Raw genomic sequence first — 11,541 nt, forward strand, 5'->3', positions numbered from 1 at the left:
TAAGGGGGGGTTCTTTTGTTGTTTCTAATGCTTCCTTGGTTTGATGGTTCATTGGAGTAAGCTATGTATTTAGTATTTGATCCTATATACTAGCTGATTGCAGTGGCTAGCTACCTATGCATTTCAGTGAGATGGATCATCTACCATATAGACACTCTTAGTTTGTACCTTCTATTTCCATGGAGGTTCTACAGATCAACAGTTTCTTTTTAATAGAGTTTGCAGATTCTTCATGCTTTAGTGGTTCTCTTCATGATCTCTCTTTATTCCTATCTTTTGGAACATTATTTGCTATCTCTTTTTGGAGTAGGGTTTTTCCCATGTGGTTTTGTCTATTTCTCTAGTTTATAGAGATTTCCTTGTATTGGGTACCTCATCAGGCCTTGTTGTCGGGACCTATTTTCTGCTTTCATAGTTGTGCTAGGTTAGCTTACCTCTCGAGCTTTGCTTAAGGGGGGGTGTTAGAGTAATTATTTGTTTACACTTATTAATTGAATCACTTTGATTTAATTAATTAAGTTGCCTATTACTCTAGTTTTCTTAAGCTATCTCTTAGTTACATATGATTAATATTTTATATTAATTATAATGTGCAACCTAGCTTTTTTAGGCTTTAGGTACTTTTCAAGTTTCGATCTCCTTTATAAGGATTGATCTCTTTGTAATTCATTGAATCCATTGAATAATATTTTTCATGACAGGTTTTTTACATGCAGGTTTCTTGGGCTTCGTGGATTTGATTGGCATATTTGCTCAAATCCTACAGTTCTAATAGAGGGAAAATTTCTCCATCCAGAGAATCCTCCATAGAGTTATTCATAATATCTTCTAGTTGTCCTTTCCTTTTCTCTAGGATTTTTCCTTCCTCAAACTCCCCTAGACCATCCACATTATCCAGTTCCTCATCATAATTCTGTTAAATGACCATCTAGTTTTGCATCCTTCCCAATTCCTCATTTTTCCATGGAGATGATAAAATAATCATCTCATTCATTGTCTTACTTCTTTCCTCATCCTGCATCTCCTTTTGTTTATCTTTAGTCTAAAAGGTGAGACTTTCTTTAGATTTATATCCTTTTAGTAAAGATTCTCTAGATACTACTTTAGGTTTCCATGCTCTTTTTGGAAGCTTTTTTTCCATGGTCACCACCTTTTTCTTGGATTTTAGTTTTTGTAGACAATTTTTAGGCCAACGACCCATTTTCTTATAAACAAAACAAGCATTCGAGAGATCTTCAAAAATAACCTCTTGTGATCATTTCCCCATCTTTGAGTTAATCTCTGCCTTCTGAGGAAGATCCTTCAAGTGCACTACTTTAACATAGATCCTAGCACACAATAATTTAGATCTAGAAGTAGTCATACTATCAATAACAATAAACTCACCAAAGGAACTAGCTATCCCTTTAAAAATATCTTCATGCCAAAACTCTAGAGGAAGCCCTAGAGTCTAACCCACATGGGAGTAGTGAGAAAGAATGCAATTGAGTAGTCCATATTTGGTTCCCATTTTTTGATCTTTAAGGAACTGTTGCCAAATAAGCATAGTTCACCATATTAAACCATATTCAAATCCTCCTTAAAAATAAATACAAAGGAGAAAAAACCTTAGGACATTAGGGCAATGTCAACCTGACCTCTAAGGACCCATTTCCTTTTAATCATATTTCTTAAGGATTCTATATATGGATGGACCCCTAGAAATTTCCCAACTACAATTAACTCCATAGAAGAAATAGAAAAATAAACCATTGGGTCTAGGAAATATTTTTGGAACTCACCTTTTTCCCAACAAGATTTTGAAGTGATAGGAGGAAAGGTTGACTTACCTCTTGGCTTTTTCCCAAAGAGAGGTGACCAGTTTCTTTGACCAACTTCATTCTTTTCCTTCTTTTTCTCCCCATCACATGGTCCCTCAATATCCTTACAAGCCATAGAGGAAGGGCCTCCCTCTGAGTTGAGTGGGTCCTTTATAGGGGCAAGGATAGTAGTTAGAGGATTGAGGAAAGTCAATATCCCCATGCCTTCTTGAACCAAAACCCAACAAAACTTTGTCTTCTTTCTACTCATGATTCTCGATTAGAGAACTATTCCCACATGATTCATTACCAAAATCCACATCCACATTCCTTGCAAAACCATTTACAATCCCCATAGCTAGATTCTCACCCAAAACTTCTACCATCACCGTAGTTAATATATACAAAGATTATTTTAGTGGTAAATCTTTACCATTTGGAAATCTCATCTCATTGGTTGATCCTCATTTGGCCAATGGTGCATGTAATGTTGGTCAACTATATCGCTAGATATTTATACAATTTGGGTCCATTACCTATGCTAGTTTCCCACATGATCGGTCAAAAGTCTCGATCCAATCACCAATGTAATATATGTTTTGGATACATTTATTTAAAAAAAATTTCCATCCTTTGCATGTTGTTTTCTTATTGGAAAACATTCTTTTTCCACTCCTAAAACTAATTAATTTTTCCTTAGGTTGGGTGTCGCCTACCATTTTCCCAATGCGTGTCAACCACTAGCCCCATTAAGCCAATTGTTTCTATTGTGGGCTTACATAGGAAGGTATGTTTTGCCTACATTTGACATTCCTTCTTGTTAATCCCACACAATTCAAAAACCTAGATTGGTAGTACATATACATTTATAAGATACTATCATTTGACACAATTTACTCTTTTTTGGTTTGGAGACAGTCATTTATTATTGCTACCAAAGTTTTAGAGTGCTGAGTGCATTGCCCATTGACTCGTGGATCGTGGTTTTTGTAAAAGGTAAGTAATTTTTAATTTATCTTTTATGTGGTATTGATACTAGTTATTTTTTATTGTCCACTGGACAATGGGACATCTCACATGCTCAAATAGGTTTACAAATTTTATGGGGTAGTACCATAGTACCCTTTTTATGCAAATTAATTAAATTATTATGAATATTATATGTAGTCTAAGTAGTCTACTGTCACAGTCTTTGACTTTTCACTCTTTGAGTCTTTTGTTCAACAAGTTGATTTTCTTTTTATAGCCTTTATCAATTTGTAATGTCAAACAAGAGGGGTAATAGGGGTTTCGGTAAGATCCCTAAAAGCCAAGAGAGGCCACCATTACCAAAATGCAAAATCATATCTGCATAGATTGGTGGTGGAAATATTGGCAACCTACAAGATTCACAACTTAGATCTCTAGTGCATATTGAAAAAGGAGATTCATTACAAGTTGGAGACCATTTTGAAGAAGTTCAAGTTGGTAAACCTAATATCTTAGTCAAGGACAAACTTGAACATGATTTGGAGGCACTTCCCCTAAGTAGGGAGTCACAAAATGATATTATAGACATGGAGTTGGGTGAGAAAATCAAAAGTGATTCCATAAATGATGTTCATGCACATAAAGGGAAAAGAAAATTGGAATAAAAAAAATTGATCTCACTGGGATCTTTCCAAAAGGAATTTTTTATTAGAATGGGTGGAAAGTACTCATTCATTGAACCAGTTCTCAATCTAATTGATGGTGTACCCCCTATAGAATGCAGATGTAAGATTTGCACAAAGATAACAAAGAAGGAGAAGATGTTGAAGCTTAAACTTGATACCATAGAAAATCATGTCAATAAAGTTTACAAAAAGAAAATTATTAATGGAGTTGAAAAATCTGTGCTAACTTGGAAAATGAAGGAAAATTGTCTGCATATCAAGAATGTTGAATTATACAAGTTACATGAGCAATTATGGAAGAAGTGTTCTATAGTAAAAGGTTCAATTGAATGTTTCATTGGGAAAGAAATGGAAGTGTAAAATATGGGAAAATTTGTTCAATTAAGTGTGATCTTTTATATTTTGAGTAGAGGGTGTTCTATGACAAACTACCCTTCAATTTTTGGTTTATTGTGCTTTTTAAAAGTTCAAAACTATCCAAATAGTCACTGGTTAGTAAATGGCAAGTGACAATAGGCTATTTCTCTTGCACATGTTGAAAAACAAGATATGAAAGAAAATATAAAATAGTCAAATTTTATTGCATTGTCTCTAGATGAAGTTACAATAATTGATAATACTTCCTAGGTGTGCATGCATGTTTATACTATAAATGATCTTTGTCGTCAACCCTTTCTACTATTTGTTTCTAATTTGAATTGTAGTGCAAAAATTTAAAAAAATTATATGATTTATTAAAGAGTACTCTAATTTATTGTGGAGGTATAGATAACATGGAGATTTCCAAAAGTTTGGTGTGTGTTGGAGTAGATGGAGCTTCGGTTATGCAAGGTCATAAAGGCAGTCTTTGTAAAAAGATCCAAAATGATTTGGCATCCTACACTATTCTCATTCACTGCATGGCCCATTGAATGAATCTAGCTTTTGGAATTGTTAGTGGTTTTGGTTGTGTTCATAAAGTGGAATCTTTAATCAAAGATATTTACCAATACTTTTTTGAAGTCTAAAACGAGTTTGATAATTTCAACAATTTTCTCAACGACTTACTAATGGGAGGAAGCTTCTCAAAGATAATGATACCAAATGAATCTCTTTGGATAAACCAACACATTGAGTATTTTTTGAATATCCATCATTTCTTAGACTAATCCACTCTATGCGAGATAGATTCCCTTAGTTATATTCAAGTCTAACTAATGTTAAGATACTCATAACGTTAGTAGCTATTCTCCTCATGCTACAGGATATGAGAAATATTATGAAAAAGGTTTAAAAAAGAGCTATGTACATTGCAAAATATAATAAGCTACGTAAAAGGACATATAGTTACCTAGATACTCTATATCAATTACAATGATTAGATGAATCAAAATTTGCAAAGTGGATATAGAAATCACAGATTTGAACAATCCTAAGAAATTTTTACATATTGGTGTGAATGATGAGGTATGTGCTAGGGTACATGGAGTTGACATACCAATGCAGTATTATACCCACTTTGATCTCAAGTCCAATTCCAATGAATCAAGAAGTGAAGTAGAATCAAAATTAGAGAAGGTAATTTCATGTGTTAAAAGTGAAGACTTCAATAAGATCATTGACTCTATGCTTGACTCTATCAAGTGAGTTACCTATAATCTTTCATCACAAATCAGATATAGATTCTCTCCAGAGGAACTGGTTGTGTTGAAAATAATTGAAAAGATCATGAATGAAGGATAATGGAACTGGTAAAGAATGTTTTCAATCATTGTTTTTTCATTGATGTCAAACTTGCTGCTTGCAAGAATGACAATTGCTTTAGTGATCCAAATACTATTAATTGGTTGATTAACAAGGAGGTGGCAATCAATAAGATGTAACTAGAGTATCTATAGAAAGGTTGAAGTTATGATGATTTAATGAAGTATAAGGATCAGCTAAGCCATTGATAAAAGAGTGTATTGATGACATACTCTAAGCAACAGAGGATGGACACACTAAGACATATCAAAGATGTAAGGATTAACTAAGTTCATTAGAAAGAGCCAAGCAAGCTAGTTAGAGCCGAATAGATTCTCAGTTAAAGTTGAGCAAGTTCAACTTTAGTATAAGCCGAGTGATTACTCAGATGCCGAGTAACACAGAATCCTTTAGGTGTTGAGTAGAAGAAAAAAATAATGAATGTCGAGTAAGTTTTCAAGTGCCGAGCAAAGCCAAAATGCTTCAAGTGTCGAGTGCTAGTAAATAACATTAAGAAGCCAAGTAACATAGAAGGTGCCAAGCATCAGTAAACCAATAATGCTGAGTTGCTACATTATTTGTTAAGACAAGATTCGCCAGATCAGCGATAAGGTTGTTACATCAAATTTTGTGAAGTAGTTGGAAGTTATGAATGATGAGTAAATGTCATAGAATTCTATGTAATTCATGCAAACCAATCCAAGGTGAATGCTAATGAATTTATCATGAAGTTTCTAGAAGAAACAATTTGGAGGGAAAAACAATACCATTTTCTCAAGAGCAAATTAAGATTTGAGTGGGAAATGAAGAATAGAACTTCTTTATAAGGAGTTACAGGTCAGAGATCAAGTGCGTGTGCAAGAGAGGGAATTGGTCATAAGTGTGATCATGCGAAGAAGCCAAGAGGAGTAAGAACAGAGTATCAAGACTCTAAATTGATCAAGTGACCAGAGATTGCATTGGCATAATGAGTGGAAGAACTCAAGGAGATAGATCTTGAAGGGTGAACAAGCTGTCAGCACTACAAGGAAGAGAAGCCAAGCAAAGAAAGGAATTGAAGATGGTCTAAAATCTATACAGTTAGGGTTGCAATCTGTATCAGGTCAAAACCCTTCTAATACTTTCTTATCATTGTATTAGATATTGAAAACCCTACATTGCTAGGTTAGCTTAACAGCTAGGTGGATAAGCCTCAGGAAAAGAATAGAAGATCCCTAGGAGAAGGATAAAGAGATCCTCAAGAGAAGGATAAGAGATCCTTAGAAGGAGGATAGGAGATCCCTAGAGATGGATGAAAGATTCTTTTGAGAAGGTGACTAAAAATCCCATGGACTTGGGTCAGCCTAACAGCTCTATGTAAATCCTTTAACAGGGTGAAATTCCAAGTTGAATGTTCTTAAATCCTTTAACAAGGTCACATTTAACAATGTGTTGTAGCCTTTAATAGGGTAGACCATCAAAAGTGGTTGAAATCAATTACGCAGTTATTTTGTGGGTATCATCCCCACTCCAATTTTACCTTCTTATTCTTGGAGGGTTTCTGGGTTATCAAATCCTTAGTGTTATGGTGTGATGCATGTTTACTTTTCATGGTTGTTTAATGTTTAATTGCATGCATGATAATTTCAGTTATGTACCATTAAGGATTTTTAGAAAAAGTTTTATTGGACATCATTGGACCTTGGATAACTGATTCACCCCCCCTCTCAGTTATTCTAAATAATTCTAATAGGTCGAAGCAATGTCTATTGTTTTTCCTTAATATTGGTCTCTACACTGTTTGAGTGTTTTTTGCAGAAGGATGACGACTTTGATTAAGCATTTTTGCAAACCTAAAGTAATCAATGTAGTAACTATAAATGGAATTTTAGATGAATGTCAATTGAGAGGTCAATCATATTCTTTTGCAAACATAATAAGGGAACAATATGATCTTATGGAGAATCCATATGAAGAGGGAGCAGTAACAAAGTTTTAGAAAAATCTTGGTTAGAGCAATTAGTTGAGAGAGTCAATACCAAAATATTTCAAGCTTACTAGTTAATGTTTGACAATAATATTGCATTTAGTGGAGGATGAGAGAGTTTTTAGTACATTGGGCTTCTTGAAGTCAAAGGTTAGAAACAAATTAGACAAAAATTTGGATAATTGTTTGAGTCTCTATAATTCTAGGTATGAGTTAGATAGTTTCCCTTATTACAGGGATCCTAGCATTTGGAGGAACAACAATCAAAAAATAAGGATGGCCAACATTTCAAACCTAAGTGGCAGTGGTAGTGGCAGTGGTTCATGTCCTGATATTGGAAGCAATGAAGATGAAATTGACTTTGGCATGCATACTGATAGTGAATCTAAAGAAAACATAATGAAAAATCAAATGTTATATGAAATAAATGAGGAGGATTATGATGATATTGAAGATAAGCTGGTCCAGTTAGAGTGACAACTATAGCAACTTCTCAACTTCAAGTTCTAACTTATGTGTGAGTCAAGTAGTAGGTTAGTATCTCTAGTCTTATCAATTTCAATTCAAATTAATTTATGTGCTCTGGTCTTACCAATGTCTAAGACTCTATCTACTAATTAATTATGTTTGTAGAATTTAATTTATACCCTTTATTCACTATCCTATATAGATGCTTGAATATTTTTATAAACATGTTGATGTTACATGTTGAGATTTTAATTGAAACTAGTTTTTACTTTTATAGTCTACACGTGTTGGATATTTTCGTTGATTGTATTTTTTAAACATGTTGACATTTTCATTGATTCTAGTTTTTATACATGTTGAACTTGAGATTTTCATTGATTGTAGTTTTAAAATTTTTTAGATTTTCATTGATCCTAGTTTCTTTATGAAATTGTAACATAATGCATTTTACAAAATAAGCTTTCTTTTTAAAAAAATATTATAATTAATAAATCAACATGTTACATAATACATTTCACAAACAATTATACAAATATAGAGCATAAAGAAGTAGATTATTAAAACCCTTTATAAATGACTCAATGTCAAATGGCCCTGAATTCCCTTTTATGGATAGAAGGGAGCAGCAATAGCTGTAGGCCAGTTTGCAATTGTATATATAATTAGATTAGTACTACATTGTGTGTGTACAATCACATTGTTACATTGCCAATTGTACAATTTTTCCAAGTAGGAGTAGAGAATTTTTTTCCATCTATTCTGTGTAGTACTAGTACGCCTGGCTGTCCAACTATCTTGATATGCTAGCTCTTGATTCCTGTAACAATCAACATTAAACAAAGTTGAAATTAAATCCAAAAATTGAATTAAAGAGCAACAAGTGAAAAAAATGATTATAGTACTTACTAAGTTGTTGCTTCTTAATGCTATGACTGACATTGACAGATTGCATAGATGACCCAACTCCAATGATGTTCTTTAGGGTGCTCCATTTTGCATCATTTGGAAGCTCTTTTTTTTGAAGTTGTACATAAATAGTTGTAACCTCATCAACAATGAATATTTTGAAGAGATACTTTTATATGAATCGAGGAATTTATCTATAACTACTTTCATTTTTTACAGTGGTTTGATATAACTTGCAATTCTTTCTAGAGTGATTTTGTTAGGCAAGTTGCCTAAATTAGAGTTCACATGTTGTGCAACTATTTCACATAATCTTCTTTTCCAATAAATTTTTCATCTGAGTCACCTAGATTTTCTAATCCAACATTTAGCAAGTTAAGTATGTTGTGATTCACCTTCATCAAGTCTCTAGAAGCAGATTTCAGAGCTTCCTCTATTTCCAATAATTTTTCACAATTTTGAGAGACAACTAAGGTCATTACAGAGGCATCATAGTGGTTGTTTATTCCTTGGTTTGCCAAATCTCTATCACTGGATCTCTATACTTTATTCAAAATTGTTTTACAATATTTTTTAAGGAAGTGGTGAAGATACTTTTTTTTATCCTCAACATCATTTTTTACAATTTCAAATACATTTCTATTATTTCTATTTAAATCAAGCCATTCAAACAAGTTATCACTATTCTACATTAGTTTCTCCCAATTTTCTTGTTTGATAAGCTTAACCATGTTTATTATAGGATCCTTGGCATGATGGTCTTTTGAAGACGTAGTTATATTTTCTACAATTCCAATCTCCATCTTTTTCTTCATTTTGAACATCTCTATTTCACTCTTTTTCCATATGTCTTCTACTTTCCCTTGCCAATTAGTGTGCAGTATGAGTAGACTCCTTTTTCTTAACATTCTCCAATTCCTTCTTCAAATCAAGGAATTTTTTTTATAGTTGACTCCTCTTTTTTCTTCACCTTCTCCAATTCCTTCTCCATATGGTGGATTATGTTACTATTTGCAATTGCACTAGACTCCATTATCTTCACATTCTCATATTCCTTATTTAAATCAAGGATTGTCTTTGTAGTTGACTCTTTTTTTTCATATTTTTCAATTGCTTCTTCAAATTTTGGATTGTGTTTGAGGTTGACTCCTCTTTTTTCTTCATATTTTCTAATTGCTTCTTCAATTGTGGATTGTGTTTGCACTAGACTTCTCTTTTTTCTTCTCATTCCACAATTCCTTCTACAAATTATGAATTACCCTTACATTAGACTCCTCATTTTCCTTTTCATTCTCCAATGCCATCTTCAAATTATAGATTGTATTTTCAGTAGAGTACTTTTTCCTCTCATTCTCCAATTCAGTCTTCAAATTATTATTTTCCTTGACAGCAGAGTCTAGGTCACTTTTCAATTTATTATTTACCTATGCACTACTCTCTACAAACTTGAACAACTATGTAGTAGAGGCTTTTTCATTCTGAAATCTCCTTTTGCACTCATCCAATTGTTTACTCAGATTTTTTAGTTGTTCATTCATCTTTTCTTACTGGACAATTACCTCTATAGAAGAAGAATTCTTTATCCTACTTTGTAATTCTTTGAGCCTATTGTCTACTTGTTTCTCCTTGGCCTTCACATTATCAAGGTCTACCTATAACTTTTCTATTTTCTTTGCAAGCCTTTGTTTTCCCTCTCCACTTTCAAAAACGTAGAGTAGACCATTTTGTTACTCTCTTTTGATATATTGATTTTGTCAATATTTTTCACTTTTGAGAAAACCATTTGAAGACTGGTAACTTGTACATTTTTGTGATTTATTAGATTTTTTTGGTGGAATATTGTCTCTAGGTAGGGGCATAACAGCCATGAAGTTCATCATTTCAGTTTCTGGATCATATATTGTAAATATATTGTTACTATATCCCTAATATTCAGCAACTGCATCACTTTTCAAAGTCTTCATAATTTGCCTATTCCTTTTGCTTGTATGATCAAACTTTGATGCAAAGTCCTATAAACTAAAATTTGAGTTTGCTGACACAATTGAGTGTTCAAAAGGTGAATTATCAGTTGTATTTTTGTATTCTCCTCCAACTCTAGTTACACTTACTACACCTACAATTGTATATTGAGGATTGCCAACATAGTGAAGATGACCCATTCCAAATCTTGGTGTTTTAGGACTATTTATAGAGTTTTGTATAGAAGCTACTAGTGCATACATTGGTGAAGTAACCATTGACATTTCTTACATTGTAATTTTCATAAATTTTTCTTTTATGCACAAGGCTCACCCATGCTAGTGCTAGTGCCAATGTTAGTGGGATCAACTACAACTAGATTTGAAGATTTAAAATTTTGTCTTGGGATGACCTTCAGAAGAAAAAGTATAATATTTTTTACACTTTTTAGTGTTAGTGTAAATAATTAATTATTATTTACACTTTACTTAAGTTTACTTAGGTTAAATGCATTATTTTATTAGTTGTCATGTAGACACCTAGGAGTATGTGTACTCATATGAGTTGTCTTGTTAACAACACAAGAGTTAGCAACTCATTTTAGCACATGGTGTTTACAACATCTTTTTATGTGACACACCTATGTAAAGCTTATCTTCTCATCATCCCAAAAACTCCTATGCTCAATGGAGGATAATCCAGTCTTAGTGGACATGTGCTTAGTTGTGAGCTTATCATTTTGCTAATTCCTAGTCATTTTAGAGGCCTTTATATATAGGCACTTCTAGTGTACATGTACATTGATACAACATTAATTCATTCTCATATTGTTATTATGATCATACATCACTTGGTCCATATTGTGCTAGTTCTTGAGCTTCTTGATCTTGGCGTCATTTTTTCCTAAGGCAAATTCTTACATGGTATCCAAGCTATACCAAATTCTTACATTGTATCAGAGCCATAGGAGGGTCATTTCATAGCCACTGAAGACCTTTATTGCTTCACCTCTTAGAGGGCCATTGATTCAAATCTGGCAAATCTATAGTCATTGGGAGTGTCT

The sequence above is a fragment of the Cupressus sempervirens genome, chromosome 1 (assembly GCF_028749045.1).
Source record: "Cupressus sempervirens isolate cs-2001-9-10 chromosome 1, ASM2874904v1, whole genome shotgun sequence".
Lineage (NCBI taxonomy): Eukaryota > Viridiplantae > Streptophyta > Pinopsida > Cupressales > Cupressaceae > Cupressus > Cupressus sempervirens.